The 19813-nt window shown below is 41.5% G+C and overlaps 1 protein-coding gene across 4 annotated transcripts in view; it reads right to left on the bottom strand.

The window, feature by feature from the left end:
- ZBTB43 (zinc finger and BTB domain containing 43) overlaps positions 1-18944 on the bottom strand; it is a 29021-nt gene extending 10077 nt beyond the window's left edge. For all 4 annotated transcript variants that reach the window (XM_010844091.1, XM_010844090.1, XM_010844093.1 and 1 more), the window contains exon 1: positions 18841-18944. The gene's annotated coding sequence lies outside the window, so the exon portion shown is untranslated. The remainder of the gene's footprint in view (positions 1-18840) is intronic.
- Positions 18945-19813: the final 869 nt, after the last annotated feature.

The raw sequence follows: 19813 nt of genomic DNA, 5'->3' as shown, positions 1-19813 counted from the left end.
TGCCATTTCCTCCTGCCACAATCTGTAAGACAGTGGCCCAGTTTCCAAGAGTGCCTAGCTGATGCTAGGGTAGAAGAACGGTGTTCTTCAAAAATTGGGGTTTTTGCCTCTTGGCCAGTCTGGCGGATCCATGCAGCTTTGTCTCGGGCTGCGTGGTTTCCCCAGTAGCATCCATCATAAGATTTTAAAATACACACACCTTTCCCGCTATTTCCTGGGCCCAAACACTTAAGGAAATCTCTGTCAGGACACAGCCTACCACATAGCTAAAGCAACAAAAACTTCAGGGACTATATGCAACAAGGAGTACAGACTTTGCAAAACAGTTTGGAAAAAACCACCATATAGACCCCAGCAGCCATCAACAAGAAATGAACAAAAAATCCCCTAGGAAGGGAAGAATCTGATTTCAAGAGCTATCCCATTAGAATACTAAAAATATCCAGTTCTGAACCAAAAATTACACAGAAATACACAAAATACACACAAAAAAAGGAAAAAAAGGTACATTCACAGGGGAAAAAAAATTAGAAACTATCCTTGAGGAATACCAGACATTGTTAAGAGCTAGTTAGATCTGTTAAAGTCAACTGCTGTGGACCTGCTCAAACTGTTAAAGAAAACTATGGACAAAGAGTTCAAGAAAATCAGGAGAACAATGTCAATAAAGAGATCGAAATTGTAAAAAGCAATCAAATAGAAATTCTGGAGCTGGAAATTTTAATAGCTGCATTATGGGCTAAATTGCATCCTTCCAATTCCCCGATGTTAAAGCCCTAGCCCTCAGTACTCCAGAATGTGACTATATTTGGATTTAGGGCCTTTAAAAAGGTAAAGTTAAAAGGAGGCTGTTTGGGTGGGACCTAATCCAAGATGACTAGTGTTCTTAAAAGAAATGAAATTTGGACAGAGACATCAGGCATGTGTGCAATGTGAACACACAATGAAAAGGGGGCACTTGCAAGCCAAAGAGAAGGGCCTCAGGAGAAACCAAATCTGCCAGCATTTTGCTCTCAGACTTCAAGCCTCTGACACTGTGAAAAAAATAACTTCTCATTGCTTAAGCCACCTGGCCTGTGGTATTTTATTATGGCAGACCAAGGAAACAGATACAAGTTAAAATTAAAAATTCATAAGAGGAGTTCAATGGCAGATTTAAGCAGGCAAAAGGAAAAAACTTCATCAAACTCAAATGTAAAGCAATTGAAATATCCAGTCTGAGGAGTATTAGGAACAAAGAAAAAGAAACACAATCTGCGGTACTATGGAAAACCAAATATACCAACATGCAAATCAGTCTCAGAAGCAGAAAAAAGAATAGAAATGATATATTTTCCTGAATTTGATAAGACATAAACGGTACACATCCAAGAAGTTTAACAAACTCCAAGTAGATAAAGAGATCCACATAAGATACATTGTAAGTCAAATAGTGGGGTTGGAAAAAAAACTTTGTGCACAATGTGAGAGCTGCAAGTTAAGTTTTATTTGGGGCAAAATGAGGACTGCAGCCCTGGAAACAGTGTTTCAGATAGCTCTGAGAAACTGCTCTGAGGAGGCAAGAGAGGGAGGACATATAGGAAGGTTTCCAACAAAGGAAAGGTATTTGGGAAAGTCAAAAGAGTATTTATAATTAAAGAAAACCAAATATGTCAGGCTAAGGAATTTCACATTTTTCTATGTGTGGGAAGACAAAAGAGTCTGGGCTCACTGAAATCATTCCTCTGATATGCGTGCCATCTATCTGGGGCCAGTATCCTGCATTTTCACATCCTGAGTTCCCTCACTGCTCACCAGTTCACCATCCTGGTGGCTGAAACTGCTATTAACTATGACGTCCTTGTTTACTGATATGGCGGGAAATATTCCATTTCTCAGTGGAAAGTAAGAGACAATGGAGAATCGTGAAAGCAGCAAGAAACAAGCCACTCATCACCTAAAAGGGATCCTCGGTAAGACTTGGACTTCCCTGGTATCTCAGACAGTAAAGAATATGCATGCAACGCAGGAGACCCGGGTTCCAACCCCTGGGTCAGGAAGATCCCCTGGAGAAGGGAATGGCAATACTACAGTATTCTTGCCTTGGAGAAGTGAATGGACAGAGGAGCCTGGCAGGCTACACCCTATGGGGTCACAGAGTCAGACACACAACTGAGTGACTAACACTTTTACTTTCAGTAAGACTAACAGCTAACTGCTAATCAAAAACCATGGTGCTCAGAAGGCAGCACACGACATATTTAAAGTGCTACAAGAAAGATCTGTCAACCAGGAATTTCATATCTGCAAAACTATCCTTTCAAGAATGAAGGAGACCCAACGGCTAAAACTGCACTCTCAACACAGGCAGCCTGGGTTTGATCCTTAGTCAGGAAACTAGATTTTACAGGCTACAACTAAGAGTTCACATACTGCAACTACGAGTTTGCACACCGCACCTAAGACCCGACACAGCCAAATAAGTAAATATTTTTTTAAAAAGAGAGAGAAATTAAGACACTCCCAGATAAACAAAAGCGAAGGGTGTTTGCTACTAGTAAGCTTCCTCTATAAATGACAAAGGTGTCCTTCAGGCTGAGATAAAAGAACACTTGATAGTAATTCAAAGCATATGAACGAATAGGCTACCAGTAAAAGTAATAGCATAGGTAAATGTAAGAGCCGATATTATTACACTTTTGGTTTACAACTCCTCTGTTTTCCTGAATGATTTAAAAGGCAAATGAATAAAACAATAAGTCTATGTTATTGGGCACACAATGTATTAAGACAGGGGTCCCCAACCTCCAGGCTGCAGACCAGTACCTCCTGTTAGTTCAGAAGTGGCACTGGATTAGAAATAAAGTGTACAATAAATGTAATGCACTTGAATCATCCTGAAACCACCCCTCCAGCCCTGCTCTGTGGAAAAACTGTCTTCCATGAAAAAGGTCCCTGGTGCCAAAAAGGTTGGGGACTGCTGTATTAAGATGTAATCAGTGGCAACAACAATATGAAGAGGGAGGGATGAAGATGTATAGGAGTAGAGTTTTCACATATTACCGATCAGTCAGTCCGTTCAGCTGCTCAGTCGTGTCCGACTCTTTGCAAACCCATGGACTGCAGCACGCCAAGCCTCCCTGTCCATCACCAACTCCCGGAGTTTGCTCAAACTCATGTCCATCAAGTTGGTGATGCCATCCAATCAACTTATTCTCTGTCATCCCCTTCTCCTGTCTTCAATCTTTTCCAGCATCAAGGTCTTTTCCAATGAGTCAGTTCTTCACATCAGGTGGCCCAAGTACTGGTGCTTCAGCATCAGTCCTTCCAGTGAATATTCAGGACAGATTTCCTTTAGGATTGACTGGTTTGCAGTCCAAGTCCCTTGGAGTCCAAGGGACTCTTAAGAGTCTTCTCCAATACCACAGTTCAAAAGAATCAATTCTTCGGCGCTCAGCTTTCTTTATGGTCCAACTCTCACATCCATACATGACTACTGGAAAAACCATAGCTTTAACTAGACAGACCTTTGTCGGCAAAGTAATATCTCTGTTTTTTAATATACTACTGATAATAGCTTGTTATAACTTTTAAGATGTTAATTGTAAACCTCAAGATAACTACTAATAACTAAAAATATACATAAAAAGGAAAGAAGGGAATCTAAACAATATATAAAACAAAAATCTCAATTAAAAGGCAATAAGGGGGGGTTCAAGATGGTGGAGTAGAAGGAGTGCACTCATCTCCTCCTGCGAGAGCACCAAAATCACAACTAGCTGTTGAACAACCATTGACAGGAGGACGCTGGGGCCCACTAAAAAAGATACTCCACGTCCAAAGAGAAAGAAGCGAAACCGTAGGAGGGGCACAATTACAATAACATCTAATCCCATACCTGCTGGGTGGGTGATCCACAAACTGGAGAACAATAATACCAAAGAAGTTCTTCCACTGTTGTGAAGGTTCTAAACCCCACTGTCAGGCTTCCCAGCCTGGGGACTCGACAAAGGGACTGGGTATCCCCAGGGAATCTGACCTTGACGGCCAGCAGGATTTGATGACAAGACTTCCACAGGACTGGGGGAAACAGACTCCAGTCTTGGAGGGCACAAACAAAACCTTGCATACACCAAGCCTCAGAGGAAAGGAGCAGTGACTCCACAGGAAACTGATCTGAAACGATCTGCTAGTGTTGGAGGGTCTCCAGGGGAGGTGTGGGTCAGCAGGGGCTCACCACAGGGATGGGGGGACGGCAGCAGCTGTCTGGGAAGGTCTTCTTTGGCGTAAACTCTTTTGGAAGTTTGCCATTACCCTGACCATACAGCCCAGAGCCCAGAGGGCTGGGTCGCCTTAGGCCCAAAAACTACCAGGGAGAGAGCACAACCCCACCCATCAGCAGATAACTGGATTAAAGCTTTACTGAGCAAGGTCCTGCCCACTGGAGGGAGACCCAGTTTTTCCCACCACCAGTCCCTCCAATCAGGAAGCTTACACAAACCTCTTACCCTGCTGCATCAGAGGACAGACAGAAGAAGCAAGAACCACAATCCCACAACTAGAACAAAACCACTTTACAGAAAGTTAATCAGTATGAAAAAGCAGAAAGTTATGTCCCAGATGTAGGGGCAAGACAAAATCCCAGAAAAACAAGTAAAAGAAGTGGAGATAGGCAACCTTCCAGAAAAAGAATGCAGAACAATGACAGTGAATATGATTTAGGATCTCGGAAAAAGAAAGGAGGCAAAGGTTGAGAAGATGCAAGAAATGTTTACCAAAAACCTAAAAGGCAATAAGGGGAACAAAAAACACATAAGATACACAGAAAATAGCTAGAAATAAACAGTAGAAATAAATCCATCTTTATCAGTAATTTTTTTCAAATGAAGTAGATTAAGCTCTCCAGTTAAAAGGCAAGAGACTTGGAGAATAGGTTAAAAAACACAGTCTATACCCTGTTTATAAGAGACTCACTTCAGTTACAGAGGCACAAAGATGTTCAAAGTAAAATAATGGAAAAGGTGACTAACGCAAAGAGAAACCGAAAGAGAGGGGGGTGACTACATTATTAACACTATCAGACAAAATAGATTTTAAGTCAAAAAGGTTACAAGAAGATGGATATTATACACTGATAAAAGTTTCACTTTCAAGAATGTATGACAAAAACATATACGCACCTAACAAAAGAAATCTATATGAAGCAGAAATGAACAGAACTCAAGAGAGAAACATACAGATGTACACTAACAGGGGGAGACTTCAACGCATCTAGAAAAACAGGACAAAAGCTCTATAAGGAAACAGAGGACTTCAACATTATAAGTCAATTATATTGAAAAGACACACAGAACACAAACAGAAAGGAATGAAGTTGATATATGCTACAACATGGATGAACACTGAAAACATTACACTAAAACATACTAAACGTTAGGGTAAGCCAGAAACAAAGTACAAATGTTGTATAATTCTACTTTTGTCAAGTATCTAGAAGAGACAAATACAGAGAAAGTAGATTAGAGGTTGTCACGGGTTTGGGTGAATAAGGAATGGGGGGTTATTGCTTAATGGATAGAGTTTCTATTTGGGGTGATGAAAATATTTTGGAACTAGAAAGTGGTGCTGACTATATAATACTAGAATATAAGTCACGTCAGGCACAATACTGGAATATAAGTAACCTGAAAATGGTTAAAGTAGCAAATTGAATAACATGTATGTTTTACCACATACTAAAAAACAATTGGAAAAACGTCATGTAACTTTATTTTTTAACTCTGTCGAGATGGTAATAATCTTTGTAATTTAATAAGTATTTGACCTCTACCCTTAAATTTGAATGATTCTGGCACTTCTACATATTCTCTTATCTTGTAACATGCAAAGTCTAAATCTCTCCTACAGGTTTCCCTGTTATATAAGCAATACTGGACTTTCCAGGTAGCGCAGTGGTAAAGAACCCACCTACTAATGAAGGATATGCCAAAGACATGGGTTTGATCCTCAGGTAAGGAAGATCCCTTGGAGTACAAGACAGCAACCTGCTCCAGGATTCTTGCTAGAAAATTTCACGGACAGAGGAGCCTCGCAGGCTACAGTCCATGGGGTCGCAAAGAGTTGGACATGACAGCACAGAAGCAAATAATATTTACAAACTCACAGGCAACTGAGGTCTATATAATAGTAGTTGCCATTTCAATTGTTAAGAGTTTCACAGAAGTAATTAACTCACCACAAAAGAACATTTTCAAGCGCCCCACAACATAAAACACTATGTGCAAAGTACGAGGGGGATTTCTAAGACGATGAAGGAATGTCACTGTCCAGAGTTTATGATCTGGTAGGGGGATTAAAAAAAACATGCAAAAAACCCCATGCATATAATCCTGTTACTCAATGCAAAGCCTGATATAAGCACCGTAAGAGGATTACAAATCATGAGGAATTCAGAGGAGGGAACCTGGTGTATTCTAAAGTTATATATCGTCACTATAAATTTTGGTGGTCACCAGGCTAAAAGGAAGACTTGCAAGCAGCATATAATTCTTTCCATCTACTACATCCAAACCAAAAAATATAAGAAACAAAAAGATTAGCCTGAAAAGCAGGGATCAGAGCTGTCTTTATGCAACAAATTTTAATTAAGGATCTAGTGGAGATGGGGCCAGGCTAAAGGGAGACCCTGCCCTGGCAACTCCCCTTGCTACACCAGGCAATTCTGGCAGCAGTAATCCTGACAGAGGACCAGCAGGTACCTGTTCATCAGGAAGGCCCACAGTTAAAGAGGGCAGACCACAGGAAAGGTCCTGCATTCTGGCAACATTCAGAGATGGCTGCACTGGGTACCAAAGGTTGCACACTGCCTCAGCAGAAAATTTTTAAAGACTTGATATGAAAGGGTGGGCCTCATTAGTAGCCCCAGGAAGGAAGCAAAGACATAGCCCATCCTTTGTCAGCTAGACCAAAGAAACACAAGTTGGCCCCTGGTAAAACAATTTCACCAACACAGAACAAATTGCATGGAGCTCAAGTTTGCCTAACAATGTCTCAACCTAGTTTTTTTTTTTAACTCGTTATAACACTGATGTCAATATCATCAACCCATCCTCCAGCAAAAGAGCTAACAGTTGACTATAACAGCATTCAGGTATAAAGTGATCTATCCAAAATGATCTATCCAAAAGGGGGGAAACTTTCAGACCTGAACAAAATGTTTCCCAACACTGTTTTATTCTGTAAATAGATTCTACAATAACCAAAAAGAAGAAAATAGTAAAGTGTAAACAAAGAGTACAGTTTAGAATACCTTTTTAAACTGATGTTTTCCACAAGCATGAAAATGTGATTTCTGTGAATGAAAATTTAGGGAAGATAAAACAGTAGAATGATGCAAAAAGAACAAGATATAAGGAAACTAAAAGAGAGCAGAAATTTAAATAGGCGGTAAGGAGTAGAAAAATGGAATCAATAATGTGGAAGCACTCTGAGGAATGTTTATGCAGGAGGAGGATAAAAATAGGATAACAGCAAGGTAGAAGATAACAGAACAGGAGAACAGAGAATATAGTTCCAAAATATGGCTAGTTAAAAGTCCTTGAAAGAAAGAACAAAATGAATGGAGCAGAAGGAATAATCAAAGTATCTAATAGAAGAAAACTTCCGAGTGTAAAACCTTGAGTATTTAGGAGAATCTTGCCTCAACAGTGGGAACAAATTAGCTTCAGACAAAATGCAATTCTGGTTCCATTAAATAAAGTCTAAAAACAAGCCTCAAAAGGATCAAAATATTTCCTAGTAACTTAAATGTGTTTCAGAACAAAGCTTAAGGATATTTATACAACACAAAAAATCCAGAACCCACTAAGGTAAAATTTGTGTATGGCATCCAATTAAAAAAAAAAAAATCACCTGGCATGCAAAGAAGGAAAATATAATTCATAATAAGGAGAGAGAGAAAAAAAATTGATCAACAGAAACAGACCCAGAAATGACAGACTTCTACAACTGGTAGAAAATTCTACATTTCATATGTTCATAAAAATTAAGCATGGTAGGTACACAGGAAAACTAACAAACACACAGGAACTCCAAAATTGAACTATAAATTAAAAGACAAACAAACACTGGCTGGGTATAACAACAGAATTAACAATGCAGAAGAAAAGCTTAGCGACTGAGCAATAACAACAAATAATGTAAAACCAGCAATGTCAAATTCAGAAAATTAGGAATAAGAAATGAAACAAAATATAATCACACGACAGAAACTTTTTAAAACAGAAGACAATTTTCCCCTAATAAATTTCAATGTCACATTGATTTAAAAAAAAAAAAAAAAACTTCATAGAAGAATAGACACACCTAAAGAGATAAGTAACTGTGGAGAAATGACAAAGCATATTCAAATGACTGCCCAAAGCTCACCAGGCCAGTATATTTTATGGGAAAATTCTTTAAAACGAATTCCTATGTTATATAAACTGTTTCAGAGGAGGAAGAAAGGGGAAAGGGAACAAAGATATAAGAAAACTTGGTATTTTTTATAAAACCACAGTATCAAAAATGGACAAAGAAAAAACATAACTCTCTCACTTATTAACACAGAAAAGAAAAATTATAAACCAGACAGCATTTTGCTTTAATTTCTTGTAGGTTGAGTGTATTATGAGTGTGACACACTGAAGAAACTGAGTTACTGGTACCATCACACTGAGGGCAAGAACTTATTTTATGGTAAAATTACCACCAGAAGACCCTCTTAAAAGCTTTCTTCCATTCAAGACCACCTCTGGCGGCATGGGCATCACTGCCTGTGCTTCCTTCTACAAGTGACAGGGGTAGTGAGAGATAAATCTGAAAAGAATGACTGGCACTACCCTGCTAAAGGCTGAGTCTGAGCTTTAAATGGGGCACTGGGGGCAGCACTGAAAACTTTTGTGTGACATGCTGTGAAAAATGTTCAGAAAGGATAATTTACAGATGGACTTAAAGCAGGAGCAAGCCTAAAGTAAAGGCCAATTCTAAGATTTCAGTAAATATGGTCTAGGTTTGAGGCAATGAAAGTAACAATGAATATGGAAAACAGAATCAATGGGACCTACTGAGTCAGTAGGCAGGAAGATACAAGAGTGGGCCAAAGTACACATAATACTATCAAGAAAACATAACTTACAACATGGGAGAAAACATACTCAAATCAGGTAACTTACAAGCAACTTGTATACAGAATACATACGGTGGTGGTAGTGGTATGGTATCTGACTCTTCGCAATCCCATGGACTGTAGCCCACCAGGCTTCTCTGTCCATAAAAATTTCCAGGCAAGAATACTGGAGTGGGTTGCCACTTCATACTCCAGAATACATAAAGAACTCTTAAAATTCAATAATAAAAAGACTACCCACTGAAAAATGGGTCAAGGATTTGAACAGACATTTCCCCAAGTAGGACACACAAAAGAAGTCCAGTATCATTATTCATTAGGGAAATGCAAATTGAAACTATAATGAGCTATCACTTCTCACCCACTTGGATGGCTGTGATAAGACAGACACTAACAAGTGTTAGAGAGGATACGGAAGGATTAGGACCCTTATACACTGCAGTACAGCTGTCTGCTGTCACCCTGTTTGTTTAACCTATATGCTGAGTCCATCATGAGAAATGCCCCACTGGACGAGTTACAAGCCAGAATCAAGATAGGCGGGAGAAACATCAACAACCTCAGATATGTGGATGACACCACTCTAATGGCAGAAAGCAAAGAGGAACTAAAGAGCCTCTTGATGAGGGTGAAGGAGGAGAGTGAAAGAGCTAAGACTAAATATTAAAAAAACTAAGACCATGGCACTCAGCCCCATTCAGTTCAGTTCAGTCGCTCAGTCGTGTCCGACTCTTTGTGACACCATGAATCGCAGCACGCCAGGCCTCCCTGTCCATCACCATCTCCCGGAGCCCCATTACTGCATGGCAAATAGAAGGGGAAAAAGTGAAAGGAGTGACAGATTTCCTCTTCTTGGGCTCCAAGATCACTGCAGACGGTGACTGCAGCCATGAAATCAGAAGATGACTGCTTCTTGGCAGGAAAGCCATGACAAACCTAGGCAGTGCATTGCAAAGCAGAGACATTACTCTGTCAACAAAGGTCTGTATAGTCAAGGCTATGGTCTTCCCAGTGGTCAGATATGGTTGTAAGAGCTGGACCATAAAGGCAGAACACCAAAGAATTGATGCCTTCGAACTGTGGTGCTGGAGAAAACTCCTGAAAGTCCCTTGGAAAGCAAGGAGATCAAACGAGTCAATCTAAAGGGAGATCAACTTTGAATATTCATTGGAAGGACTGATGCTGAAGCTGAAGCTGCAGTATTTTGGTCATCTGATGCAAACAGATGACTCATTGGAAAAGCCCCTAATACTGGGAAAGATTGACGGCAGAAGTAAAAGAGGGTGTCAGAGGATGAGATGGCTGGATGGCATTACCAGTGCAATGAACACAAACTTGAGCCAACTCTGGGAGATGGTGCAGGACAGGGAGGACTGATGTGCTGCAGTCCACGGGGTCGCCGAGTCAGACACAACTGGGCGGCTGAACAGCAACATTGATAGTGGGAATGTAAAATGGTGCATCCAATTTAGAAAACAGTTCCGTAGCTCCTCAAAAAGTTAAACAGGGTTATCATATAACTCAACAATTCTACTCTTTGGTATCTACCCAAAACGAAAACATGATGTCCACAGAAAACATACATGAATGTCTCTAACAGCATTATTCATAATGGCCAAAAATTGGAAATAACCCAAATGTCCTCAACTGATGACTGAATAGAACATGGTATAACTATACAATGGAATATTATTCCATTTTATTACATACTACATGCATCATAACATCCTTTTGGCAATAAAAATGAAGTATTGATATATATCAGAAGTCCAAACCTTGAAACATCATGCCAAGTGAAAGAAGTCAGACACAAAAGGCTAAATCTTGTATGACCCCACTGACATGAAATGTCCAGAATAGCAAATTTCAGAGGCAAAAATAAGTCAGCAGTTGCAAGAAACTACAGGGCAAGGAAATAAGGAGTGACTGCTAATTGGTTTGTTTAAAAGGGGAGACAAAAATTCTAAAATTAAATTGTGGTGGTGGTGTTGAGTCACTAAGTTACATCTGACTCTTTGAGACCCCATGGACTACAGCAAGCCAGGCTTCCCTGTCCTTCACTATCTCCCTGAGTTTGCTCAAACTCATGTCCATTGAGTCGGTGACACCATCCAACCATCTCATCCTTTGTTGCCCTCTTCTCCTCCTGCCCTCAATCTTTGATGGGTATTTGACTCATTGAATATACTAAAAAAAACTCTAAACTGCATATGAATTATGTCATGATAAAGCAGTTTTTAAAAACAGAGTAATGCAAGATAAACTAGTTGGGCTTCCCAGGTGGTGCTAGTGGTAAAGAACCCACCTGCCAATGCAGGAGACATAGAGATAAGGGCTCAGTCTCTTTGTTGGGAAGATCCCCTGGAGGAGGGCATGGCAACCCACTTCATTCAGTCTTCTTGCCTGGGGAATCCCATGGACAGAGGGGCCTGGTGGGCTACACTTCATACGGTTGAAAAGAGTCGGACACGACTGAAGTGACTTAGCATGCATGCAAGGTAAACTAGTTACCAATCCCACTGGGTAAGCAGGACAATGTCATAATTAGTAGGACAGGTAATCGCATGGACCATTTATTTAATGAATGTATTGTAACAGATCTATGTAAAGCACTTTATATATTCTCATAAATTAATCCTCATAAAAAAAATCACTTGATATTTTTTACCCCTATTGTAAAGAATAAAAAATAGACGAGAGGCTAAACTATGTACCTAAGGTCATACAACCAGTAAGTGATGAAGCTGGAACTTAAATTCAAAACACCGGCTCAGACCCAATAGTCTGAGAGATGAGGCAGTATGAAAGGTAAAGATTATTTTCACAAATAACCAAAACAGTCTACAGTGTGCAATGCAATCAGAGCAAATTACTCGCCATCTTCAGACTTAATGAAGTACTAGCAATTTTATGTCACCTTGTATACATTTTTTTTTTAATCCAATAGTAGCAGTTCTAAAACAAACACACCAATCCTAGCTAACTCCCTCCATTGTTCCCTAAAATAATCTGGCTTTTCTTTTTTTTTTTAATTTTTTTGACCATATCCCGTGGCATGTGAGGTTTGACCAGGGATCAAACCTGAAGCCTCTGCAGTGGAGGCTCACAGTCTTAACCGCTAGACCACTAGGGAAGTTCTAATCTGGCTTTTTAAGAGCAGAGGACAAAGGGTAAATATGAACTAGATGACCTACAAGACCCTTTCCAACTCTGATGAGTTTAATTGTAGCCTACATCTATTATTTAGCTGAAGAATTGTATGTCAAGCTTTATATACTGTTTAAACACCAATTCCATATCCTAAAAACACACAAGACAACAGTATAATAGGGAAGGTGACCCACCAGTGACTCTTCTTGAAGCCCTCCAGAGATTTCTTAATCAGAGTGCATGGTAATTTGCATGCTTACTGTAGAGAGCACATTTAAACACAATAAATGTTACTTTAGTAAATCTCTAGTCTGGCACAAATGTACAAAAATACCAACACCCCATGCCTACTCAAATACTTTAGCCAAATGCTTTACAGTTCACTAAGCAGACTATGTAAACTCAGGGGTGGCAATAGCCTTTATACTATCACACTCATGAGTTAAACTGAAGCTCAGAAAGGTTAAAAGATCTGTCCCAGGTCACATATCTCAGAAGTGGTATGTTAGGATTCAAATAGAAATGTAATTCCAAATCTAATATTTTTCTAAGTGAAAAAAAAATGTCACTTAGAGAAGTTTCTTGGAAGTTAAATTCTCTAACAAAGAATGGCAATGATTGGCCTTAAAATGCGCAGTATCTACTCCTCAGAAGTAAAAGAACCTTCTGGTCTAATGTAAATACAATTACATTATTATTTCAGTAAAAAATTACTGAAAAAGAAACCATTTTAGTAGATAATTTTAAAAACTGTATTTTTAGCAAGTTTATAGCTTACCTAAAGAAAAGATGCATTCCTGGGCTAAAATTCTTTATGCCATGACCATCAAAAGACAGTAAGAATAAATGACAAAGAGGAACCCATTTCTTAGTTTTGTTTCAAACTAAAATCACAGTGCTTTCTGAAAAGAAAAATCACATTAAAAATGTGAGAGATGCTGGTGCCATTCACTGTGTACCAGTGTCTTGCTAATAAAATTGTATCTGTGGGTGAGTGGCAAAGAAAAGTAATCATGACTGATATTTTCTGTTATATCAGCTTTTCTACCTTCTGAGCTACTGCCTTTGCATTTTTTAAATAAAGTTTTAATTTTTGAATAAGTTTAGATTTATAGAAAAGTTACAAAAAGTGTTGAGTTCCTCCATGACTGTCACTCAGCTTTCTTTAAATGTTAACATCTTGTATCACCATGGTTCAGTGCAGCTCAGTCGCTCAGTCATGTCCGACTCTTTGCAACCCCATGGTCTGCAGCATGCCAGGCCTCCCTCTCCATCACCAACTCCCGCAGTCTACCCAAACCCATGTCCATTGACTCAGTGATGACATCCAACCATCTCATCCTCTTTCATCTCCTTCTCCTCCCGCCTTCAACCTTTCCCAGCATCAGGGTCTCTTCAAATGAGTCAGCTTTGCACATCAGGTGGCCAAAGTATTGGAGTTTCAGCTCAGCATCAGTCCTTCCAATGAATCTTCAGGACTGATTTCCTTTAGGATGGACTGGTTTGATCTCCTTGCAGTCCAATGGACTCAAGAATCTTCTCCAACACCACAGTTCAAAAGCATCAATTCTTCAGCACTCAGCTTTATAATCCAAATCTCACATCCATACATAACTACTGGAAAAACCATAGCTTTGACTAGACAGACTTTTGTTGGCAAAGTAGTATCTCTACTTTTTAATAAGCCATCTAGGTTGGTCATAACTTTTCTTCCAAGGAGCAAGTGTCTTTTAATTTCAGGGCTGCAGTCACCATCTGCAGTGATTTTAGAGCCCCCCCAAAATAAAGTCTGTCACTGTTTCTACTGTTTCCCATCTATTTGCCATGAAGTGATGGGACCAGATGCCATGATCTTAGTTTTCTGAATGCTGAGCTTTAAGTCAACTTTTTCACTCTCCTCTTTCATCAACAGACTTTCATCAAGAGGCTCTTTAGTTCTTCTTCACTTTCTGCCGTAAGGGTGTCATCTGTACATCTGAGGTGATTAATATTTCTTCCAGCAATCTTGATTCCAGCTTGTGCTTCCTCCAGCCCAGTATTTCATATGATGTACTCTGCATATAAGTTAAATAAGCAGGGTGACAATATACAGCCTTGACATACTCCTTTCCCGATTTGGAACCAGTCTGTTGTTCCATGTCCACTTCTAACTGTTGCTTCTTGACCTGCATACAGATTTCTCAGGAGGCAGCTCAGGTGATTTGGTATTCCCATCTCTTGAAGAATTTTCCAGTTTGCTGTGATCCACACAGTCAAAGGATTTGGCATAGTCAATAAAGCAGAAGTAGATGTTTTTCTGGAACTCTCACTAGATACCTCTCTCAAAATACCTATGTGATTTTACAGAATTAAACTACTCTGTGCAAAAGTATTTTTTGTTCTCTAGACCATTATCAATCAAATATACCTATATTTTCTAACTGGAACACACTGCTCATCCGCGCCCCCGCAACCCCCTGCAACCTGATGGCTCAGTAGGTAAAGAATCTGCCTGCAATGCAGGAGACCCAGGTTCAGTCCTCCGGTCAGGAAGATCCCCGGAGAAGGAAATGGCAACCCATTTCCAGTATTCTTGCCTAAAAAATCCCACAGACAGAGGAGTCTGGCAGACTCCAGTCCAAAGGGTTATAGTCAGACACAACTGAGCAACTGAGCACACACAGCCAGAGCACTTGGTAAAACCTATTCTAGGATTTTTAAAAAACAAGCTACCTACTTTATGAAGTTTGATTCCTGCCACAGCTGAATGTTTTACTTGAAACTTCAGGGCAAATGATCCAGTGTGGAAAATTCTTTGTGATTCAAAAGAGAAGTTATTGTTCTAACCACTAACTCTCCACTTATCAGTCATCCTGCTATTGCTGTTGTTGTTGTTCAGTCGTTCAGCTCAGTTGTGTCTCTTTTCGAACCCATGGCCTGCAGCACACCAGGATTCCTGGTCCTTCACCATCTCCTGGAGTTTGCTCAAACTCATGTCCATTGAGTTGATGATGCCATCCACCATCTCATCCTGCCATTAACATTACAGTAAAGCCAAGGACATGTTTTTTAACTGCACTCTCATATTCATTAGAATTCAGGATAAGAAGCTGAACCAAGAAAGCAGAAGGAAGAAATAGCACTTGCTGTTTTGTATGTTCTACAACATACACAACAAAAGTTTTTTTTCCCCTCAATATGTTACAAATGAGACAAAAATCTCTTTGTATTTTAACTGCAAACATAAAAAGGTAAAACGGAAAAGTTCCTGAAACTAATATAGAGCTATAGTCAATTGATTATAAGAGGCACATTTTCAAATTTCTGAAATCAGGATGTGATGGCCAGGTGGAAGTTATAACAGTTGTCTCTGCTTAAACAGTACTAGAGCTTTCCTGAGAGCCTCACCAATGCTTCTGACGACACACAGGACAAACTGTGGAAAAGCACAGGTGTAACTCTGAACTGAAAAGTATTCAGAAGAGTAGGAATAGTAAGGAGGTTAATGAACATTTTAATCAGTTTGTTTCACTTTTCTTCTTTTTACAAATGTACTAGAATATAACTTTAAAATATCTAAATAAGTTTAAACATGTAAAAAAGCATATGTAACAGCTTAATTGGGCTTCCCAGGTGGTGTAGTTGGTAAAGAATCTGCCTGCCAACGCAGAAGACTCAGGAATCGGAGGTTTGATCCCTGGGTGGGGAAGATCCCCTGGAGGAGGAAAAGGCTACCTACTCCAGTATTCTTGTCTGGGAAATCCCAAGGACTGAGGAGCCTGGCAGGTTACAGTCCATGGGGTCAGTGAGACACTACTGAAGTGACTTAGCATGCACAAAGCAGAAGTTTAATTGCCAAAGCTTTCTCTTCCTTTGGTGGTACATAAAATAACCAATGATATCAAGGGATTCAATATGGCAGTAATTTGGCTGCTACATCTTATAAGAAAGCTTGATAAACTAGCTTACAAACTGACAGCTTAGATAAGAAAACATAAAACAAAGGCCTCTCCCACCAGAAAACACATAACACATAATTTTTCATTATTATAATAAAAGGACTATTTTTCTTCAAGTGAAAAGTAAAACCATCCTCTAGTTTCCTGCTTATGCAGCAGATTTCTGCACTGAACCCAATGAATACAGAGGGAGAGTCAGGGTGCTAAAAGTAGAAAATTTTAACTACATTCTTTTAACCAAACTCCTTTTCTAAGGACCTTGGCTGTGGAGAGCAGGCATCAAGAAACGTCAGTTCAACTAAATGTTTCTAAAAGCTACAGAATGGAATTTTTAAAATCACATTTTCAAAGAGCTTGTTAGTTTCAGGAATCTACATTCAACAACTTTCTTTTTGGTACTGTGGTAAAATACACTTAACATAAAATTTACCATTGTAACCATTTAAAGTTTACAATTAGTGGCATTAAGTACATTTATGCAGTTGCGCAACCACCACCATTATCTGTTTGAAGAATTTTTTATCATCCCAAACTAAAACCCTGTATCCATTAAATAATAATTTTCCATCCTCTCCTCTCCCTTGATGTTGAGCAGGGCCCTGTGGGGCTCCAGGACACTGAGGTTTTTTTGTCCTCCATTTCCCATACGCAAGACTCCAGCCTCCACAACGTTCTCTTAGTTCCAAAGGGCAGAAAAGTTGCTAATCAAGGGAGGAGCAGCCAAGAAATCACCTGAGGTAAGATTAAAGGGACCAGAGAGGCTCATCAAGATTAGGAGAATGAACCCAAGACCCTGTGTTCGTGCTCAGTGACCCTGCAGAATAGAGCCCACTAGGCTCCTCTGTCCATTGGATTTTCCAGGCAAGAATACTTGAGAAGCTTGCTATTTATACCCCAGGGGAATCTTCCCAACCTGGGGACTGAACCCAAGTCTCTTGAGTCTCCTGCATTGGCAGGTGGATTCTTTACCACTGTGCCACCTGGGAAGCCCACCTAAGACCCTGCACACGCATCTTGTCAGCAATCCCACCCTTTTGAAACTTTGCAGAAGAATGCAAGACTGTGACTGCCTTAATCCTATCACACATTCCAGTCTGACTATATAACCTCTCTCTATTCAGCTGGGAGTGGGGCACAGCTCTTGAGGCGCTAGCCTACTCTGTTCCCCGTTTGCCTGGCAAAGCAGTAAAGCCACTCTTTTCCTTCTCTTCCATGACTCTCTGTATTTCTGTTGGGCACTGGTGCGCAGAGAACCAAGATTTTGCCAACACCCTCAGCCCCTGGCAAAGCTATACTCCACTTTCTGTCTCCATGAATCTGCCTATTCTAGATACCTCATATAAGTGGACTCATTCAATATTTGTTCTTTTGGGTCCAGCTTACTTCTCCACTGAATACTTTTGTAGAGCAAAGAATGAACGCCAAGCGACTAGGTTTCTCACAATTTAACTGTACATAGTGACACGATTTTCAAACTAAGCATACAGCTCTCCCAGAAATCCTGCTACTGCCCCACGAGCCCCAGCGGGCAGAGGATCTCTGACAGACCCTTCCTCAGCCTGTACACAGGCCTGGTTAAGCAGTGGTAACTCAGAGAGCAGGCTCCTTAGAACCCTGGAAGCCACGTGAATGGAGCAAAGGGAAGTAGAGTCGGCAGTTCTGAAAAACCATGGGTAAGAAAAAGCAAGGATTCATCAAGCTACTTTGGCCTGCAGATGGCCTTCTGTCCTCCAGGAGCGCCTACACCCTGACCGTTTGGGCGACACCTGTCAGAGCTGAGGTCAGACTGCAGTCTAGTCGCTGATCATGTCACCAGTGTAGGAAGCTTCACAGGGTCATGAGTCACCTGCCATGGCTCAGAGGTCCGGGCAGGCCGCCCCGCCCAGAGAAAGCCAGTGAGGAGAGGCAGAAACGAGAGAGAAAGACATACGACTGGCAGAGAAGCACAGAATGAGTAAAGAGCTGGACCGACAGGAAGGCCGTGAATCAGAGTAGACTAAGAGGGAACACAGGGTCAAGGGACACAGAAGGTGGAAACAGAAACGAAGACAGGATCCAGATACTAGGAGATGGGTTCGAGAGAAACACAAAGCTGACCGAGGCCGAGTTAATAGGCATAAAGGGCAGGTGATGACAGGTGACACAGACAGCAAGAGACGTGAAACGCAGAGGTAAACAGAGACCATATCAGCCAAGTCCCAAGCGCAGTTTTTCTCCTGGCTTTGACTCAACCGAGAGGTCGCCAAGCCGCGCCCACTCCGCGCCCCCGAAAGGCCGGAGGGGCGGTCTGACGGGGGGAAGAAGGGGTGGCGGGATCTCTAAGCGCTCTGGCCCGCCGAGGTCCGTCACCGGAGGGTGACCTTGGACGAGAGGCCGCCTCGGGGGCCTCGGTGTCGCTGCACGAGCTCCGGGCTGGCCAGAGACCGCAGGAGTCGGACCCAGGGCGCCGGGACTCCAACGGTCCCGCGCGCGGCTTCAGCATCCCGGTCGGCGCAATGGGCCTGGCGGTGTCAGCGGTGAGCGCGCCGGAACCTGCAGAGAACCCTTCAAACCTCTCCGGTTTCCATTCCTGCCCCCTTGCTACGCGTTGTCCTGACTCTGCCATACCTGCCAAGGGCTCGGCGCTCACATAGCCCGCCGGTGGGATACTTTCCGCCGCGGCCGGCGCCGGGCCCGCTCAAGCCGTAGCTGCCGCGACCGCCTCAGCCTGCGCCTCCCGCCTCCGGAAACGCTTACCGGTCCCGCCCCCTAAAACTGCCAGTGTTTCCGGGGGTGCGTCTGAGAGAAAGCGATGTGCGCTTGCGGGACTCGCATTCGGGGCGGGGCGTCAGGAGCGTGCTCCGAGAGAACCCGCGGCTGCGCAGTACAGCCCGGAGCAGGTCAGTCTCCTGTAGGTACTCTAGGGCCAACGCTGACGTTTGCGGAGAGGAGTGCTAAATAAACACTTTGACCTATCTCAGCTTGTCTGATAGAGATTATGTCAAATCCTTTACTGGCTCCACAGCGCCTTTAGCTTGTAGCAGATGTTCAGTAAGAGTTTAGTGAAGGGACCAATGCCCTCTCAAGCATTGTGCCGGGTTCCCCTAGGAAAAGCCTCACGCCAATTGAATGACTCATAACTGGTCCAGACTATTCGTGATAAACTCATTCTTATTGGCCAGTAGTTGGACTAGGCATAAGCATGTGACCAATTTCTGGCCCATAATACTTAGAGAAGCCATCAACTGGGGCTTCTGAAAAAGCTTTTGTTTATTCTGTTCTTGTTTTCAAAGTTCACCAAGACTTCTAGTTGAATATGCTCAAGTGTTTTGCAGCCTTTATTTTCTTCCTGTCTCTAAGGTTGAAAATTCAGTTACTGGCATGTGCCTGTGATATGACAAATGCTAAGGCCAACAAAGCAGAAAGATTGAGAGAGACTAGTTCTCAGATGAGGTTAAGCTATAGTCTCAGGTTTGGACGGTGTATCCCTGGATGTTTGTTGTATGAGTAGTTTTACGACTAGTAAGTGGCACAACTTCTGTTAAGCCCTGCAGTCTGGCTCCAGACCCAAGATCTCAGCTCTGTAGGACTGCTTTGGTCT

This window comes from Bison bison, unplaced genomic scaffold, assembly GCF_000754665.1.
Source record: "Bison bison bison isolate TAMUID 2011002044 unplaced genomic scaffold, Bison_UMD1.0 scf7180017864193, whole genome shotgun sequence".
Classification (NCBI taxonomy): domain Eukaryota; kingdom Metazoa; phylum Chordata; class Mammalia; order Artiodactyla; family Bovidae; genus Bison; species Bison bison.
The sequence above is the reverse complement of the archived record's forward strand: the minus strand, read 5'-3'. Positions and strand labels throughout refer to the sequence as shown.